This window comes from Leiobunum rupestre, chromosome 1 (assembly GCF_980474605.1).
Source record: "Leiobunum rupestre chromosome 1, qqLeiRupe1.1.hap1, whole genome shotgun sequence".
Classification (NCBI taxonomy): Eukaryota; Metazoa; Arthropoda; class Arachnida; order Opiliones; family Sclerosomatidae; genus Leiobunum; species Leiobunum rupestre.
In genome coordinates this window covers 15,061,884-15,083,295 of record NC_143384.1, presented here as the reverse complement: position 1 = coordinate 15,083,295, position 21,412 = coordinate 15,061,884, and the positions used below count along the sequence as shown (strand labels likewise).

Here is a 21,412-nt window from a genome sequence, read left to right as displayed (position 1 = left end):
ATAAATTATGTTAAAACCGTTGTACATTGGGTAAATTCGGGTTAATTTGGGTAAATGCGTGTACATTTGGAGGAAAATAAGCAAATTGGGTAAATACAAGTAATTTGGGGTTATATTTACCCAATGTACAATTTCTTTAACATAATTTATTTTTTTTTAATATTTAAATTTTTTTCAAAGGTGGGACCCTAAAAATATGCGAAAACACGTTTAAGTCTCAAATTCTACAATAACTACTTTCAGAAATCAAGTGGATGTTTTACGTTATTTTTAATGTTGAAAGCTTTTCAATTTTCAGTAAGTCTTGGCTGATTCTTTTAATAGGCGATTTCTCGGTCACAATTACCTGAAACTTCCATAGACTAGTAACAACTCCTCGATTGTTCTCAGTCCTTACCCACGAAATTAATTTGTACGGTCATTAGTGAAACATACTATCATTAAAAATATAATAAAGTGGGGTGGCGTAGTGTTCAGCTCTTTCGCCTCGCAGCGAGAGGAGCCGGGTTTGATCCCTGCTTGTGGCACTGGGTGAAAACTCGGAACTACTCCTTCGGCGTAGAGTTTGCAAGTTCTCTCCCCACTGGTCTAAGGGGTTTTATCCCGAGCTCTTCAGTTTCCCCTTCCATAAAAAATTGGGGAGGTTAACGTTAATAGTTAGTGTAGGGAGCTGTTGGTTCACGTGGCTTGAAGGGCTGGCCACCACCCTACTACACATTGTAACCCGGCCACCTGTTTAAAGGCAAGCCAAGTCGTCGCTTGATGACTTAGGCCTAAGGTGGTGCTTTGGGTATTAGTCTATCTGATTATTATATTAGCGTCCTGAGAATATGAAGTCACACTTATTATTACTATGTTACTTATGGTAAAACCTTAAGTTTGGGAAAAGAGTTGGTGGTACGGATTAACGTTCTGCCATCTACCGGCGATGCGGATAAATAGATAATGCCGTGTAATTCGCGGAATAAAGTGAAGGAGGCGCTGGCTCCGTACGTCTAAAATTTTCAAAGGATTCCAAGTAGGTGGAACGTGACCAGCGCCCTCTGGCGAAATTGCTCGGCGTGCTCGTAAAACGTGCGGACTGAATCTACGCGCTCGGAATCCAACATTACAAAGGATTTCATCTATTATCTGTTATGCTTTTATATATCATTTTATTGCTTTTTATATTTGGAACGCGGTACCGTAGGGAGGAAAGGGGGTAGCAAATGAGATATTTACACCCCCCAGTACGTGATTGGCTATATGCACTTCGTATAGGGGTTATTGGCTGGCGGCGAAATTTGTTTGTCACTGTCAGAAAAGCTAACTCTCTCAAGAACGTATTTTTAATATTTTCGACAAAGTTATCTAAGTAACGTAATAAACAGGATTACGGCACTGAAAGATATTGGTTAATAATAGTTTGTCCCTTAACAGTGGTGACCTAGGCAGGACTAGGCTGAGACGTCTTTTGTGAACGGGATTTTGGTTTTAAAAAATCCTACATTTTTTTTGTTATGGGAGGAAAAATTCGTGGATTTTGGACAGGGTTTATACAACTTATTGCAACCCGATTTCCCTGATATTTACAGGTTTTACCTCTGATAATTCCCTGATATTTACAGTTTTTCCCACTGATAATTCCCTGATACTTACAGGTTTTCCCACTGATAATTCCCTTATATTTACAGGTTTTCCCACTGATAATTCCCTGATACTTACAGGTTTTCCCACTGATAATTCCCTGATATTTACAGGTTTTACCACTGATAATTCCCTGATACTTACAGGTTTTCCCACTGATAATTCCCTGATACTTACAGGTTTTCCCACTGATAATTCCCTGATATTTACAGGTTTTCCTCTGATAATTCCCTGATACTTACAGGTTTTCCCACTGATAATTCCCTGATACTTACAGGTTTTCCCACTGATAATTCCCTGATATTTACAGGTTTTCCCTCTGATAATTCCCTGATACTTACAGGTTTCCCCACTGATAATTCCCTGATATTTACAGGTTTTCCCTCTGATAATTCCCTGATACTTACAGGTTTTCCCTCTGATAATTCCCTGATATTTACAGGTTTTCCCTCTGATAATTCCCTGATATTTACAGGTTTTCCCTCTGATAACTCCCTGATTTTTCCATGTGCAAGATAACTAGAATTAAAACTAAGATTTACAGAGTAAATTGATGATTTAAGCTAAATTGGTTCCGTAATATTAAATATTATTATTATTATTTGTTAAAAAAGGTAGATACATTTTGTTTAAGAAAAACTTATGGATGTAAATTTGTACTCATTAGGTAAAAATTTCTGAACCCTCAAATATTTCCATGATTTCTACCAAAAAATGGGAATTTCCCTGACATTTATGTCGACAATCGAATTCCCTGATATTTCCAGGCTTTCAAGGTCTTCCAGGTCTCTATGAACCCTGCTGGATTTGTAGATTTTTATTTAAATCTTGGACAGGATTTTGCCCACCAGTGCTACCTACTTGAGTAACACTTAGAGTAATATAACAGGAGGCTTCAAATTCAAAATGAAGCAAACTAAACTATAAAATTATTACATTGGTTTTTTTCTCAATAGTACTTAAATACTAGTAAAGCAGAGTACACGACGGCCCAAACGCAATTTTGACAAATCTCGTAAAACCTATAGTTTATTGGAAGAATACGTTGTAATTGGAAAGTGTACATTTCCAATTACATAAATGGAGTTTAATTAATGTTTTCAATATTCTCAAGATGATGTAATTTACTCCACTTAAAAACAGTATTGGATATTTCCATTCATGGATATTTCGACGATAAATACTTTAAAACAATTGTTTAACGCACATTTATTATACTGTCCCTTCTTGGTTTGGGCTCTAACAATTTGTAAGTTTGGGCTATGTAAGTACTAACCAGTGTTCCGAGATGGAAAATTCCAGGTGGACAATAGTGTGAAAATTAGTGGAAAATTCCGGCCTTGACAAAAGTGAATTTAGTGGCAATTCTGGCAAAAAGTGGTCAATTCATATTTTACCACAGGAAATTATAAAATAATAATAAAAAATATTTGAACACAGAAATTTCAGATTTGGACTACTTAAGGCAAATATATATGCATAGAAATGGTCAGATTCTGATTAACATTAGAATAGTCTGTTAATAGTTTTTGAATAATTAATAATAATCAGCACCATCTTAGGCCTAAGTCATCAAGAGACTTTAATTCTAACATTGTAAGTTCAGTGTAAACTAAGACATTTTTACAATAAACTTAAATATTTAATTTCAAATACTTTTTTTAGCTTTGAAATGCAATTTTCTTTATAAGCCACTATTTGCCAATTTTCCACTATTTGCCACTGGCTTGGACTTTTCTCCAAAAAGATGGCTTTTTAGGAACACTGGTGCTAGCCAATTCGTCATAATGCCATAATAATGATAAGCAAGGCTAACAACCAAGGCCTAAGTCATCGAACGACTTTTAATGCCATTAAATCGGGTGACAGGGTTACAACACGTAGGAGTGTGGTGACAAGTTCTTCATGTCAAGATAGGCAACACTTACCTTTTAATCTCAACAAGTTTTTATGGAAAGGAGGAAACTGAAGAACTCGAGGGAAAACCCCTTTAGCCATTGGGGAGAGAACTTGCAAACTCAACGCGGAAGGACTTTTCGGTCTGAAGCCACGTTATTATTAATGTTGTCATCTTAGCGTTGGGAGGATTGGATGTCTCATACTTATGTCTATTTAGCGAAAACTATTGGTTCCACAAAATAATGTTTAGCACAAAAAAGTACATTAGTGTTACACTTCGTGGATGGTTTTTAAAAAGATCAATTCACCACTTTACAAAGTGTTTTACATTTTAAACTATATAAACTACAAATCTTGACTATTAAAAATTAATTTTCGATAAATTTTCGTTACTGACTCTATTTGTATTTAAATTAAAGCAAATATAATTTAAGCCTTGGTTATAATAAATGTTTTTAGATGCTATTATTTATTTTTATCTCTTAATATTATCTCGTTTGAAGTCTGACTTTGAGATGGCGCTGCGGTAGAATTTCAAAGGGCGGAAAACATTTACGTTTTGAAGTGTGTCGAAACTCAAATCGTAAACAGAAACGTCAAATATTTTTATTTTTCGTTTACGGTATTAACTTAACTTAACTTCCTACGAATTTAGAACTCTATTATTCGTCAGAATCATAATGAAATAGGCTTTATTAATATCAAAAGTGACATAATTCCCAAAAGTGTGACAATCCCTGTACTTTCGTATGCTAAAGGTTTAAGGAATGCTCGACTCGAGATCGACCACATAAAATACTATTTATTGTCGCCTTTCTTTTTTTAGTCTCTGGTATTATATCGTAGGTAGATGGCGATAGCATCTCCACAGAACGACGAAAAATCAAAAAATACACTAACTTTGACCAGTGCTACTTAGCTCCTTCGTTCCTCACTACGAGGCGTTATTTGTTGGTTTTAACTTCCTTCCCTCCCCAAGGCATACTTTCCCTTCTCCCCTCCCAATTTGTATTTCGCTCGTAACATTCATTGAGAAATAGGTCCAATTGACACACTTTTGGTAATTATGTCACTTTTGTTAATATCGTCGTAGTATGACGCACGGGTTAATATTTTATCTGATTTTACATTCGTAGGTGCGTAGAACACAATATGCAAACGGTTGATGGATAGACCAAACTACATAAAAGTTTCAAATATTCTTTCAGATATAAATCTCACTACAATAATTATCCTTCTAAATGAAAAGCGCTAATTCTATCGTAACCCATAACAAACTCGCAGTTCCAATTCTTCCGACAAACGTCCACTTCGAAAAGTCGATATTGAGAGAGACTGTGTCGTTGTATTTTATCGACATTTGTTATGGAGCAGACGAACTCTCAGTAAGAAGAAAGTAATCGAAATGGCCAGAAACGCTTCTCGCAACCACCAGATGTCACTAACAAGAAACATCTGTTGAAGACAGGCGCTAATGGGTTACGCTTTTAAGTTTTGGAGAGGGTATATCAGAGGGAAGTCTTTCGCTTTTTCTAAGCTAGCCAGCCAAACGGAAAGAGGCTTCACGTACATTTTTGGAGACCTATTTTTTTATAGAGTGATATTAAAAATAATTTTTATTTTCCCCTTCCACATAAACTTGTTGAGGTTAACGGTAATAGTGAGTGTAGGTAGTTGTTGGCTAGCGTGGCGTGAAGGGCTTGCCACCAACCTCCTACGCGTTGTAACCCGGCCACCTGAATTAAAGGCATCATAAGTCGCTTGATGGCTTAGGCCTGAGGTGGTGCCTTGGGTATTAGCCTAGCATACGCGATACGCCAGGATAAGCATTCGAAGTAGATTTATGGATTTCTGCGTATATGGACAGTTTCGGGGGGGGGGGGCACGCCATTGAAAAAAAAAGTAAAACAAAAATATATTTGTACGTACGACCATACGTTTCGGGAGGGGGCATGTACCCCTTGTGCCCCCTGGCTACGCCACTGTATATGAACACTTATCTCGTAAGCTTTTGCTATTATATGTTTAAAGGGAGTATAACCTTTTCAGGAATTTGGGGCAATACATAATTCCCTCCCCTCATTTTTCTAACAACGTATTATCCGTAGTGTGAAATACAGTGGTTTTTATTGAATTATCTCACTAAATGTATCCCCACATTGATAGTGCTTTAATTTCTCATATCTAATAGAACGCGTTTCGTGAATCTAAAACCACGTACCTCATTATTAAGAAATTATATTTGAATAAATTGATATTGTTGTTTATATGTTAATTAAGGGTGCATTTAAAAAATAAACACTAAATACGAAACAATAAAGGTTTCAAGTGAGAAAACGTCTTCAGGGCGGGCATGCTTCCTCTAATAGAAGAATCGGGTGTTTCTACTATCGTTCTAGACTAGCGCCATGAGCGAGAAAAGAGAGAAGCTATGGCGCACCCTACCAAACCAGGATGGTTCTACTCCCTTTAAAGCGACGATAAAATAGTAATTTTTAGCTCCCAAAAGGAATCGTACGAAAGTCTAAGAAATCAATTAAAAATTTGTTTAAAGGCTTTAGAAACGTCGTTAATTATTGACCAGATTACGTAATTCGCAAATACGCCGCAAATGAACTTGGCGCTGTATGTAACTGTCAGGTAACTACGACGAGGTACCTCCTTCGCCAGCTTCATTTTTTGATCAAGACCAAGAGCTACTGGAAATTAAAACGATTTCATAACTGACGCTTACTTCGGCGAATTTAATTACAATTTATAAACACTCGCTTCGTTTTGGAAGGTACTTTTTGGAAATTTGAGACTAAAAAAAGCCTTTATAACTAGTATTCATCTCCATCAACGTAACTTGGTTGTCATTCTGCCAACCCAGGGGGCTGTTCACAAATTACGTAACGCAGAAAAACCACTTTTTGGACTCCCCCCTCCCCCTCGTAACAAAGAGTAACAAATGGAAAGACCCCTCTTCTTAAATTACGTCACAAATATCGAACCCCCCCTTAAATTATTATAGTACGTAACAACTAATATGCTGGTAATAAAGTACTATAAGATCAGGTACTAAATTTTATTGTTGGTAATTATCATTTGAAATTACAACTGTATTTTTACGCAACAATTTATACCCATGGGTATGAAATTCTTTTAAACGTGAGTAAACCAATGAAAATACAAATGTTTTTAATAATTGTGACTGTTTCTGAAAATGGAGAAAATTTTATTTTACGATATTAAAAATAAAATGTGATACGTAACATTTCAGTGAACCCGCCCTCCCCCCCACGTAACAATTCGTAACGCTTGCCAAAACCCCCCTCCCCCCTACCACGTTACGTAATTTGTGAACAGCCCCCAGGAGCAACAAACACAAGCGTAAAGGCTCATGCAATGAAATTTGTACACAACACTGCGTTAGCGTGTTTAAAGGCTAGCGGCGTTCTCCTTGTGTTTGTTGCTCCCAGCTGCCAACAAAGACAGATAAACTACTAGGTTTTTTTCGGTAGCTGAAGTATAGAGTAGATGAGGTATATAGGGCCTTTTATAGATCGATAGGTAGGTAGGTAGAGTGATTGATTGATTGAATGTTAGATAGATAGATAGATAAATGGGTAGCTATTTAGGTAGATTCATAGGTAGATGGATAGCTAGATAGATGGTTATAGATAGATGAATAGAAAGATATATGGGTAGATATATGGGTAGATAGATGGATGAATGGGTAGATAGATAGATAAATGGGTAGATAGATAGATAGATGGATGAATAGAAAGATATATGGGTAGATAGATGGATGAATAGAAATATATATGGGTAGATAGATAGATAAATGGGTAGATAGATAGATAAATGGGTAGATATATAGATAGATAGGCGAATGAATAGAAAGATAGATGGATAGATGAATGAATGGAAAGATAGATGGATAAATAAATGTGTAGATAGATAGATGGGTAACTAAATAGGTAGATAGATGGGTAAAAAGATAAATGGGTAGATAGATAGATAAATGAATGAATAGAAAGATAGATGGTAGATAGATAGATAAATGAGTAGATAGATAGATGGATAAATAAATAGGTAGATAGATAGATGGATAAATAAATGGGTAGATAGATAGATGGATAAATAAATGGGTAGATAGATAGATGGGTAACTAGATGGGTAGATAGATGGGTAACTAGATAAATGGGTAGATAGATAGATAGATGAATGAATAGAAAGATAGATGGTAGATAGATAGATGGATAAATAAATGGGTAGATAGATAGATGGGTAACTAGATAGATAGATAGATGGGTAACTAGATAAATGGGTAGATAGATAGATGGATAAATAAATGGGTAGATAGATAGATGGGTAACTAGATAGATAGATAGATGGGTAACTAGATAAATGGGTAGATAGATAGATAGATGAATGAATAGAAAGATAGATGATAGATAGATGGATGAATAGAAAGATAGATGGATGAATAGAAAGATATATGGGTATATAGATAGATAAATGGGTAGATAGATAAATGGGTAGATAGATAGATAGATAAATGGATAGATAGATAGGCGAATGAATAGAAAGATAGATGGATAGATATATGACTGAATGGAAAGATAGATGGATAGATATATGACTGAATGGAAAGATAGATGGATAAATAAATGGATAGATAGATAGATGGGTAACTAGTTAGATAGATAGATGGGTAACTAGTTAGATAGATAGATGGGTTACTAGATAAATGGGTAGATAGATAGATGAATGAATGAATAGAAAGATAGATGGATAGATAGAAAGATGGATGGATAGATAGATAGATGGGTAACTAGATAGATAGATAGATGGGTTACTAGATAAATGGGTAGATAGATAGATGAATGAATAGAAAGATAGATGGTAGATAGATGGATGAATAGATAGATAAATGGGTAGATAGATAGATAGATAAATGGGTAGATAGATAGATAGATAAATGGGTAGATAGATAAATGGGTAGATAGATAGATAGATAGATAAATGGGTAGATATATAGATAGATAGGCGAATGAATAGAAAGATAGATGGATAGATAGAAAGATGGATAGATAGATAGATTGGTAACTAGATAGATAGATAGATGGGTAACTAGATAGATAGATAGATAGATAGATGGGTAACTAGATAGATGAGTAGATAGATAGAAAAACCGATCGGAATAGCCCTCATTAAAGAACCATAATTTGAAATCCAATCTGACCTTTCAAGCAACTAGGAGAACGCAAATAAACTAGAGCATGAAATGAAACTAGTGCTGTATACTTTTTGAAAGGAGAAACCTTTGATAAGTTTACAAAGATGGAAGTTACGAAATTATATTAAATTAAATAAAAATAAATTTAAGAAAGAACAAGATAGAAGAAAAGGTAATTTAAGAATCGACTAAGTGAAATTTTGTCGACGGAACGGTTTCTTTCTCCGCGGGGAAAACTTTCCTCTCTCCCAAATGGGCCGAAAAAAACTTTCTTTCGGGAAAGGAGAAAAAGTAATCGATGTCGGGGAAATGCGGGCCTGTATGAAGGGGTGTATAGTGGCCCCTCAAGTTTCGGGGTAAGAATAGAGAAGGACGGGCCCAGCTGTATAAATAAATTGAACTGTTTTCTAATGAAGAGTGAAATGTTTGGGCAGGTCTTGCCCTCCGCCAACCTAATCAACTCAAAGAGAGAGAAGGACCTTGAATTAGCGGGAAAGTGCGGCCTGCTGTGTTTGCGGGTTTGCGGGTTCCGCCTCCATTGTGCCTCGCTGAATGTTGCCTCAATTTGGGGGCTTATGCGCTACATTTCTCTTTTTGGAGCTTTTTACTTCGATATATAATAAGACTTGTATAAGGTGATGTTCTACATTATTATTTAATTTACTCGCGTTTTTTGTTTGCTCGAAGAACTATTGGTACGAGTAAGTTTTTTAATTTCTTCAAATTTGTTTAGGATTTAGCTATATTATCCCTTTTAATTATGGATTAATCTACTTTTTCGCGTATTTTTTCATCCTTCGCACAGTCCATAGGTGGTTTCTTCTAACTTAACTTATCGTATATACTATTCTCCACCACACTCCCCCCTTTTCGGCTTTCCGTTACTATATGCAACGCGTTTTGAAATTTTATGTTTAGGCTTAGTTTCTCTTTTAGATATAACATCCGCCATCCAGATTTCCCGCACGGTACTGATGAGTTCCAAATAGAACGAAACCGGTCTACCGTTGGAATTTCTGGCTATTTTATTTAGTTTTTATGTAGTTTATTACTCGAAGATCTATTTGATCCGAGTTTCGCGTTTTTTGTTTGGTCGAAGACCTATTGGTACGAGTTATTAGTAAGTTTTTTAATTTCTTCAAATTTGTTTAGGATTTAGCTATATTATCCCTACTAATTATGGACTCATCTACTTTTTTGCGTATTTTATCATCCTTCGCACAGTCCATAGGTGGTTTCTTCTAACTTAACTTTTAATTTACTTACAAGGGGAGTACCCGAGGTGTTTATTGCCGATATAGTTCAAAGTCGGGCGTATTGTAGACCTAGTATATGAGATATGAAATTTCCCAAAAGGAGACGTTGCACTACCTATTCGATTTGCCATGGCAACCGAAAATGTTTTGACCACTTAAAACAAAAATAAGATTATTTCCTTATTTTACCCAAAAATTGTTACAATTTACCCAAACTTGATGAAATTTACAAAAATGTGGTTCGAATAACCCATTTCGTGATTTTCAAATTTTTTAAAAAAATTCGTAACAGCAGGGACTTTAAATACTGTTTAAGTTTACTTTTTTACGATGGTTACCTCGATTTGTTTACAAAGACCTTTTTTACCTATCACACGAACCCAAACCTTAATGTTCCCATTTCCCTGCTGCTTGGGTTTGTGCTGGTTGCAGCCTACTTCCAGGGGCTAGCAGGCCACACTTTGAAGCTCTCTGGCGCTCTTTTCACTCATCGTAGGAAAATGGGGAATTAACAGGCATACCTCTCAACTCACCCCCTATAACTCCTTCAAATTTTTGCATAATCTTTTGAAACACCCTGTATATATTATTATTGTACATTGTATTTACAAATAAATTGCGTAAAGGGCTGCTTATAGTCGGATTTTCAGTTGTAAATCCATTGATACAACCGGTACAACAAGTCCAGAAGCAAATCCCTCGAAGAAAAGAATCCAGCGTACATCGACAAAGAGGGCAAAGAATATACAAATGACAACGGAACTACACTTGGACAAAGAGCGAGTGAATGCGAAAGAGGCAACGTTCAAATAAATGACTATCGAAGGAGTATCCTGGCTTGTAACAAGCAGGCTCTGCGGAGGATAACCCCTTCCCATTCCTTTCCTGATCCAATTCGAAAGGGAGCTTAGATTTGAACTAGATTCGGAAAAAGGCTTCCCTTCTCGGGCCCCAAATTGGGAACTATTGTCTTCTTTTAAAGCTATTCAAAAAGGAACCCGATCTCAGCGGATACCTCGCTGGAAACCACGACTCGATGCAGTTTCGGGTTGGAGGGGATACGCGGGTGGTTGCCAGTTCGCGTTTGGGGGGTTTGTTTTTCACGCTTGCCCGAAAGAAGTTATCAATCCGAGAGACGTGAGTCTTTCAGAATGGATGAAAAAAACGAAATAAAATCTCACATTTATCACCCGCTTTTCGAAGGTGCCAGGATAGAAACGATCTATTATTTTAGTTTTTTTTTGGCCATTACTTGAAGATCGATTTCCAAATAAAATAAGTGAATATTTGAATTAGAGAAACGTTTCTTTTTTTACCAGGGGGGCGCTAGGGGTAGGTGAGACAGGCTATAGCCCATGTTTGGTTTTACTTAGGGGTCCACAAATCGACTTGAAGGGGCCCCCGAATTAAAATAAAATATTTGATAATAGTTAATACTATTAAAAGTTTAAAAAATGCAATAATATAAAATGATAAAATAAATTACCCGACAAAAAATCGAAATACTAAATGTTTTAGTCGATTTAACCTACAATTTATAAATGAATTTTTAGTTTTCACAAGTCCGGAACTTTCAATATTTTTAATTCTGCCATCGTCAGTTTTGAGTTAAGCTGGTTTCACACTCGACGGAAAATATGCCGGAAAGACGATAATAAACGCCGAGCTGAAAATTGATTCCCATTCGATATACCGCTAACGTTCAACTTAATTACGCTGCTAATTTTCCGGTATGTTCCCATTTAACCCAAACCCATTTCTCCCAATTCCCACTTTACCCAAAAGATAAGAGTGGTACCGTTTGACCCAAAGCCACTTCTTAAATTAAATTTGAATACATTTCTAAATTTTGTATGTTTAATCTTTAAAAAAAACAAGTTAAAATAGATTAAAAATTAAATTAAATTTGAATACATTTGAATTGCATGTTTAATCTTTTTAAAAAAACAAGTTATTTTAAGTTTCATATATTAAGAGGTTAAAGTAGTAGGTTTATCGCAGTTGGTGTTTTGGTTAACATGAAATGGGTTAGAAGTTCGAAGAATCGTGTGATGTCGTTTTTATATTTTTTTGGGATAAATAGATTTGGGTGAAATGGACTTGGGATAAATGTGTTTGGGTCAAATGGGACTAAATCAATTTTCCGTCGAGTGTGAAACCAGCTTAAGTAGACGGCGTACCGTTTTCGAATTTACTAACATTGGCAGATTAAGATTTAAGAGGCAACACCTAAAAATCTACTGGCGCCACCCTAGCTGTTTTTTACTGGACGTTTCGTATATTTATTCGGTTAACCATGGACAGTAAATTAAGAGGACAGGTTTTCGATACCCTTCCACAGCGCATTTTATTTATCCCCGCGTATCAATCAGCTCGAGAGACTCCGAAGAAGTCTTGCAAGGTCGTTTGTACCACGTGATCTTAAAATTTCAAAATGGCAATCTAACGCGGTTGATATTGTTACGTAATTTTTGGCGCTTTATATTTTAGTAATTTTTAATATTGGTTTTTTAATTCAATAAAAACTATCAACTGATATTTAGTATATCATATTTAATCTATAAAAACGTGAAAAATACCTTTTGGCGTTAAAAATTTACTTTGTGTTTATATTTTTTCTTTTTTCGAACAGTATCGTCCACTCTTAGCGATACTTGTTTTTTTTTCAAATAACCTTGGCCGACTCCCTTAGTGTGATTGGTTTACGGGGGCTAAAACCAGGCTTTTTACCGATCCTCTAAAATCTACTATCCATGGGTTAACAGATGAAAAGACCATCCAATTTTGGTTGGTGTATATAGTTTTCAATTTAAGCTTGTAAACGAGTTTTTGTCAAAAAATAATAATAATAATAAAAAAGCTCCCCTACCAGAAGTATATATTTAGGAAACATGTTTCTTCGCATCAAGATGGAAAACTTACTCCGCTGCATTATTTTGAGATAAAATTTTTTTGATTTACTAGATTTATAATTTTCTTTAGAAATGTGTTTTTGAACAATCTACGGGAGCCTGCAAAGGTACATGTTTCAAGCGGATGTTACTTCTTACGTTCTCCCAGGGGCGTATCAACCATTAGGCAAAGTAGGCACGTGCCTAGGGCGCCATTTTTCTAGGGGCGCCAAAACTCTGATAAAGCCCCACGGTCCATGTACTCAAAATAACGCCGAAAAGGTTTGGGGAAACTAAAATATATTAATTTATTTATTAAAAACCGAAACGCCCCTCCTTAGCTGACCAATGCCAAGGGACGCCAAATTTTTCTGTGCCTAAAGGGTTAATCCGCCCCTGCGTTCTACTGCTACCACTACCAAATATTTCCATTTATACTAATAAAGTTGTGTAATATCAAGAATGTATTTATTTATATTTAGGAAGAATAATTATGTTGCGACAATCGCCGGGCACGTTGAACGCCTTTCCCCCGTCTCGCGCGGGGGGAAAGACAAAACGTCACCGGCGTTTGATTACCATCGCGTTAGGTGACGTAAATTTTAAGCAGCCAATGAAATACCGGGACTATTCGATTTATTTTAAGCGGAGGAGCGTACTGGGGGGACCAACGGGTGGGTTGAGAGAAAGGCTAAAAACCGTCTCGACATAGACATTCTCAATAGGTATAAATAAATACATTCTTGGTAATATAATTATTTTCCTTCTCTACCTTTCATCGCAAAGAAAAGTATTAGATTTATCAAATTTAAATATTGAAGTCTGTGTTTTGTTTAAAAAATTCGGTTCGTGAAACGTGTTGTCCAACAATGTTTTGAAAAAAATATTGCCTTTCGTAAATAGGACAACAGTCAAACGAATAGATTTTCATTAAATGCACTATGATACGAAATAAAAGTTAATAGAATATTTCATTAAAATTTATGACAAAAAACCGATATAAGCTTGTGTTAAAAGGTGGGTAAAAATGTCGACCCAACCTGCAATATCGCGTGGCATGCAGGGCTTGCCACCACCCTCCTACGCATTGTAACCCGGCCACCTGAATTAATGGCTTCAAAAGTCGCTTGATGACTTAGGCCTAAGGTGGTGCCTTGGGTATTAGCCTAGCTGATTATTATTATTATTATTATTATTATAATATTTATATTTATGTTAAGATCCATGTCTGGTTTTTGGCGATTCTGCTTTTTCGTTAAGTTTAGTTTCCACTAGCGCTCGTCATAATGTTAGTTTTATTACGGGCGTAAAAACGTTTGTACCTTCCAAAGTTGAGTGACTCGTTGTAACGTGTGCTAGTGGAAACTGAACATTAAGCTTTATTTTCCACTAGAGGGCGTAATAACGTATTTTTCTTTAGACTCAATAACCTTTGTACTTCGCAAAGTTGAGTGACTCGTTGTAACGTGTGCTAGTAAAAACTGAACATTAAGCATTATTTTACACTAGAGGGCGTAATAACGTATTTTTCTTTAGACTCAATAACCTTTGTACTTCGCAAAGTTGAGTGACTCGTCGTAACGCGCGCTAGTGGCAACTGAGCATTAAGTTTTATTTTCCACTAATGCCTTCAATAACGTTTTTTCTATACACTCATAAAACCTTTGTACGTCGCAAAGCTCATGCATTGTTACGCGTGCTAGTGGAAAATGAGCAATAGACTTAGTTTCCACTAAAACGTTCAATAATGTTTTTTCTAAACACTCATAAAAACCTTTGTACGTCGCAAAGCTCATACGTTGTTACGCGTGCTAGTGGAAAATGAGCAATAGCCTTAGTTTCCACTAAAACGTTCAATAATGTTTTTTCTATACACTCATAAAAAACTTTGTACGTCGCAAAGCTCATACGTTGTTACGCGTGCTAGTGGAAAATGAGCAATAGCCTTAGTTTCCACTAAAACGTTCAATAATGTTTTTTCTATACACTCATAAAAACCTTTGTACGTCGCAAAGCTCATACGTTGTTACGTGTGCTAGTGGAAAATGAGAAATAGCCTTAGTTTCCACTAAAACGTTCAATAATGTTTTTATATACACTCATAAAAACCTTTGGACGTCGCAAAGCTCATACGTTGTTACGCGTGCTAGTGGAAAATGAGCAAAAGCCGTAATTTCCACTAGAGCCCGTTATAATACATTTTTCTTTACGCACGTATAAGCTTTGCACGTCCCAAAGGTAACTGACGCACCATTACACTCACTAGTGGAAACTAAGCATATTACGCGTCGTTTGAAATGCAGTCTATTTTTAACGGAAAACAAGAAACTGCGCAAGAAGAGAGATTGCTTTTTGTATAAATTCAAATTCAACAGAGTGGGTGTTGCTATTTTTGATTCACCTTTTAATATAAGAGTATATTAACCGTAAAAGTCTCGTGTTACCCTTGCCCAAGCAATCACCATCTCTTATTACAAAGTATCAGGTGTTATTCATAAATGTAACTCGCAAATCTAAAATAGCACCCCAAAAACGGGACAGAAAACGGGCAATACCTACTGGTCATATAGGTATGAAAATAGCCCCGAAACAGAGCGAGAGAAATGTCCCAGCAGAAATAAGAAGCGATAACGAAGGAAAGACCACGCCAGGAATTCTAGAAATGTCATTACATGGAAATTGCGCGCTGGCCTTTCTAATACATTATACAACGCCCCCCAGCGGCAGTCTGATAATGGCCACTAGGCCTTGGTTTGTCAAATTTAAGCCCCCTCCCCTCCCTGCTCCGAGTGGCCTTTTTATGGCTTGATGAAATACCACCAGGGGGCCTTGCCCTCCCCCCTTCAACTATCCCCCCCCTCCACACTCTCCGCTTCCGTCTACTTTCGGTTGCGGAGCATTTAATAATCATTAAAAGTACTAGCCGTTTACGGTACCGTGGAACCCGCGACTCATTAAAAACAGACCAGAGCGAGCTTAGATATAATACCCCCGATTATATAAATTGTCTTATAGCTGCCTTAAAAGTTCGTGATCGGAGTTTGAAGTTATGTTTGTTTAAAGAGGGTTATAGATATATATCTCCAAATTTAATCCTTTATATATAGGATTAAATTTTGGGACATGTGACATAGCATCTGCAATAATGTTTGTATTGGAATTCAGCAATTGACAAAGGTCATATTACATTTTAAAAGTATATTTGAACTTTTGAAGATCAATTTGCTTTAAGGGATCATATTTTAAAAGTTGTTCTTTACCAGATGAATATTTCTAGATTTCTTGTAAGAAATATATTTAGATATAATATTTTTTAAGGAGAAATACTTAGGGGTAGGCGAGACAGGCTATAGCCCACGTTTTTTTTTTAAATTAGGGCCCCACAAATTAAAATAAAATATTTGATAATAGTTAGTAGTAATACTGTAAGAGTTTAAAAACCGCAATCATATGAAAATAATAAAATAAATTACCCGACAATAAAACGAAATACTAAAAGTTTTAATCGATTTAACCTACAATTTATAAATAACCTTTAGCTTTCACATATCCGGAACTTTCTATATTGTTAATTCTGCCGTCGTCAGTTACGAGCTAGTAGACAGGGTACCGTTTTCGAATTTATTAACATTGGCAGATTGACAGGCAAGACTGTCGCAAAATTAGTTCTACAAATCCTTACGATTTAAGTTTTATTTTTGTAAATTCTGCTAGCTACGACGGATCGAAAAATTGTGATTGTCGTGAAATTAGTTCGACACAATTGTTTTACAAGCATCGTTTAAAAAAGCTCTTATGAGAGGTTAAGCGTAAGAGTTAACAGAAGAACGTGAGAAGTTTTGTAGCCTTATTGCGCACAGACTGAACATTCAGCCTACAAGTTTTCTAGTTCGGGCCAGTGTTGCTATATCGTCTGAATTTTCCCATATTGTAGGAATTTTTGGGGTCCATTTTGGCTCTGTGGGGAAAAAACGTTGATTTTGTGGGAATTTTCACGTCCGCGGGTTTTTATCCAATATATTTTTAATTTGACTATCAATAGAAAGCCAGAAATTATCTAGAGCAGTGTATTTTCGTGAATCTTGGTTTTTATAAATAATATAAAGGAGTTGCCTCCTAATACTACAATCAATCAATGCATAGACCTAACAACAAAAATGTTTAAACATTTTAATTTCAATTAAATTTAATTTTAAAAAGTTAATTTTTCAAAAATTTGGAAATTATGGCATGTTTTCCGTCGAGTTTTCGTTGGGGTCGGGGCTAAATAGGGGTGTGGGAATTTGTGGGAAATTTACTACCCAGAAATGGGAATTTCAACTTTCAAACATTGGCAACACTGGTTCGGGCATAAACTACTTATTTTAAGGAGAATATTTATGGATTTGAACTTTCCTCTCTAAAATTGAGATATTAAAGAGCTTGAAATTGCCAAATTGGGGATTGAAGTTAAGACCCACGATTGGGAATTCGATAGCCATAAAGGTATGTCCCCCAACGGCTAATTCCCTTCGCTTTCAGACGAAGGAGAATTAGAATATTCGGTTACAAACGCCAGATGCCAAAATGAGCGTCCCGCCCTCTCCAGATGCGCAATATGCGCTAGTGGTACGCGGTCCTTTGGGCCCTCGCTTATGGCTCTAAAACCCGCGCCGTTATGGCATGAACTAATCAGCGCGTCTTGGAGTAGTCAATGCGAATCAAAAGGTTTGTGACTCACCACATGTCGCTCTCAATAAAGTGCTCCCCGCCGAAGATGCTGACCAGACGCCGACGCCTCGAACAGGCCTAATTCGCTGCTCGTTAAGCCTCGGCTCGTTCGTCACTAAGCCTTGCTCCCTGATTGTGGCCTTCAAAAGTCTCTGTAACTAAATAATAAGAAATTAAGATTTTTACAATAAATATAACAAGATAATTTAGACATTTAACGATTCTTAATTTATCGTAGTACGGATAATAAATAAATAAAATTCTTATTAATGAGACAGATGTCGCCGTTAACGTTTCAGTCAACGTATTTTTTTCAATAATTATAATTAATAATAAAAATAATAATAAATTTAGACATTTAACGACTCATAATTTATCGTATTATGGATAATAAATAAATAAAATTCTGATTATTGAGACAGATGTCGCTGTTAACGTTTCAGTCAACGTATTTTTTTTCAATAATTATAATTAATAATAATTAATTTAGACATTTAACGACTCATAATTTATCGTATTATGGATAATAAATAAATAAAATTCTGAAAATTGAAACAGATGTCGCCGTTAACGTTTCAGTCAACGTATTCTATTTCAATAATTATAATTAATAATAATAAAAATTAATTTAGACATTTAACGACTCATAATTTATCGTATTATTGATAATAAATAAATAAAATTCTGATTATTGAAACAGATGTCGCCGTTAACGTTTCAGTTAACGTATTTTTTTTCAATAATTATAATTAATAAAAATTAATTTAGACATTTAACGATCCCTAATTTATCGTAATACGGATAATAAATAAATAAAATTCTGATTAATGAGACAGATGTCGCCGTTAACGTTTCAGTCAACGTATTTTTTTCAATAATTATAATTAATAATAATAATAATTAATTTAGACATTTAACGACTCATAATTTATCGTATTATGGATAATAAATAAATAAAATTCTGAAAATTGAAACAGATGTCGCCGTTAACGTTTCAGTCAACGTATTCTATTTCAATAATTATAATTAATAATAATAAAAAATAATTTAGACATTTAACGACTCATAATTTATCGTATTATTGATAATAAATAAATAAAATTCTGATTAATGAAACAGATGTCGCCGTTAACGTTTCAGTCAACGTATTTTTTACATTTTTATTTCGTGGCCGTGACAGAAGAAAGCTAAACAAATCAAAATTGCTATATGGGCAGCATTTCCGTTTCCGGTTGATGGTCAGCCATTTTCTGTCTTTTGTCCCCAAGCGGTCGGGGCCTTCCACGGAGACGATTTAAACAGATAGAGTAAAGATACCGACAACAGAGGTCGTATGGAAACCGACTTCCGGCGGATGTACCGCGACAGGGGAACTGGAAATGGCCGCGAGTGAGAGCTGCTGATGACACTTTGAATGGCCTGTTTCAAGGAGACATTTCGACGAAAGAAGTGCATCTACACACATTCATTTACTTTACGAGTTTCTTATACATCGTTACGTAAATATTTGTCACGTATACTTGGCACGGCGCCTAAAGACTTTATATCTCCGCCATTATGAACCAACCACGATGGGTAATCACTCATACCACGGCGGTTTATAGTATGCAGTATATTAAGTACAGCATGGACAGTAAATGAAGAGGACAGGTGTTCGATAGCCTTCCACAGTGCATTTGATTTCTCCCCGCGTATCAATCAGCTCGGGAGACTCCGAGGGAGTCTTGCAAGGTCGTTTGTACCACGTGATCTTAAAATTTCAAAATGGCAATCTAATGCGGTTGATATTAGCTGAAAACTATTCGTGAGTTCTGAACCGTTAAGAGAACGGCCTAGGACTGAGCTGTGACGTCACACAAAAGTTCTGGATAGTTCAGAACTTTTGTACGAATAGTTGTGATTCGTACGATTTGACGTACGTAGCCCGATGTGCAGACGAATTTTAGAGATTTCAACCTTGAGTTCCGGCCAGTACTTGCTCTCGAGCAGGTACCATTTAGAACGGTTCCGAACGGTTCAACAAGAGGTTCTTGTCTGCGAATAGTTTGCATTTGGGTAGTTCTAGAATTGTTTTTGCCGAATAGTGCGCATGGGGACTGGTTGAACGGTTCAGAACCCACGAATAGTTTTCAGCTATTGTTACTTAATTTTTTGCGCTTTATATTTTAGTAATTTTTAATATTGGTTTTTTAATTCAATAAAAACTATCAACTGATATTTAGTATATCATATTTAATCTATAAAAACGTGAAAAAATACCTTTTGGCGTAAAAATGAACTTCTTTTTTCGAACAGTATCGTCCACTCTTAGCGATACTTGTTTTTTTTCAAATAACCTTGGCCGACTCCCTTAGTGTGATTGGTTTACGGGGGCTAAACACCAGGCTTTTTACCGATACTCGAAAATCTACTATCCATGATTTGACTGGAAAAAAAAACTATAATTTTCTTCTTTCATTTCGTGTTTTCTGATTTTAACGGTAATAGTTAGAGTAGGGAGTTGTTGGCTCGCGTGGCATGAAGGGCTTGCCACCACCCTCCTACGCATTGTAACCTGGCTACCTGAATTAATGGCTTTAAAAGTCACTCTATGACTAAGGCCCAATGTGGTGTTAAGGGTATTAGCCTAGCTAATTATTGTTGTTATTAATATTATAGTCGTTTTATTGTAAATAGCTGTGGTAACCTACGCAAAGCTGGTATGTTTCAAAATATAGCAATATTACAAATGGAGTATTTATACCAATCAATGTTAAATTGTTATTTCACTATGTACAATGATTTGTTCAAATTTTTATGGATTAATGAGAACAGTGTCGCACTCATTTTTATATATTCCAGTGGCGGAGGAAGGGAAATATTTGGTGGGGCAGAGTCACAGCGCTCCAAGAAAATGAAGTTTTTTGTTAAGCCTAAAACACTGATGATTTCAGTTTTTGTTTATTTTTCTTAATTTGTTAGTGATTTTCATCCCGTTAGAGAAGTGATTAACAAATAGCAAGACAAATTCAGTATTTAATTAAATCCTGAACTGGTTTATAATAAAGTTTTACTAAAGGTCCTTTAGACACGTTTGAAGTTTCAAATTAATTAATTAATTAATTAATTAATTAAACGTTATTTGTTGTGCTATACACTCTTTTTAGAAACGGTTACTGGGCGGCGCCATTATCGTACAGGCAACCGACGAGTAAGTGCTCTACCGCAGAAATTTCATCCCCCCAAAACCGGTTTTTTCATCACCCTCCCCGTAGACTGTAAGGTAATGGCGGTCAATTGGGGAGGCGCGTTTAAGAGTCTATAAATAACCATTTAGATTTTTATTCCATCCCCCTCCACACCACCCGATAAGGGGCCCCCTCTTCAGTCTCTAGCCGAGGGCCCCCAAAGGAGCCAGTCCGGGCTTCTAAATAACTTTCTTAATTTATATAATTATATTTTGTATATTCAAAAGTCTGATAAGACTTTTGGTATAATATAATTATTATTCCTGAGGATTTTGGAAAATTATAGAGCAAAACGTGAGTTATGAAATTTTTGGAAGGGCAATTTGGGGGGTTCAAATAAATTGATTGTACACTCGCCTGAAATCTAGGAGGGTACAATGTACCCCTGTACCCTATATTCCGCCGCCACTACTCAAAAGGAGAAAAGCAGTCCAGTGTAGCCTAAAACTGGATTGTAAAAACATTGAAGGGATTTTACAAAATCATCATTATCCTTATATGTTTTCGCCACCAAAAACTATCGCTAGTTTGCTACGGCCCCTTTGGTTCGCCATTGTAACCTAGATAGTTAGCCGCTCA

The 21,412-nt window shown here is 35.9% G+C and overlaps 1 protein-coding gene across 1 annotated transcript in view; it reads right to left on the bottom strand.

Annotated features, from left to right (window-relative positions):
• Window positions 1-21,412, bottom strand: part of LOC149961161 (leucine-rich repeat neuronal protein 1-like) — a 248,721-nt gene that overhangs the window by 74,403 nt on the left and 152,906 nt on the right. Inside the window, exon 3 of the mRNA XM_090169427.1 lies at window positions 17,617-17,764. The gene's annotated coding sequence lies outside the window, so the exon portion shown is untranslated. The remainder of the gene's footprint in view (window positions 1-17,616; window positions 17,765-21,412) is intronic.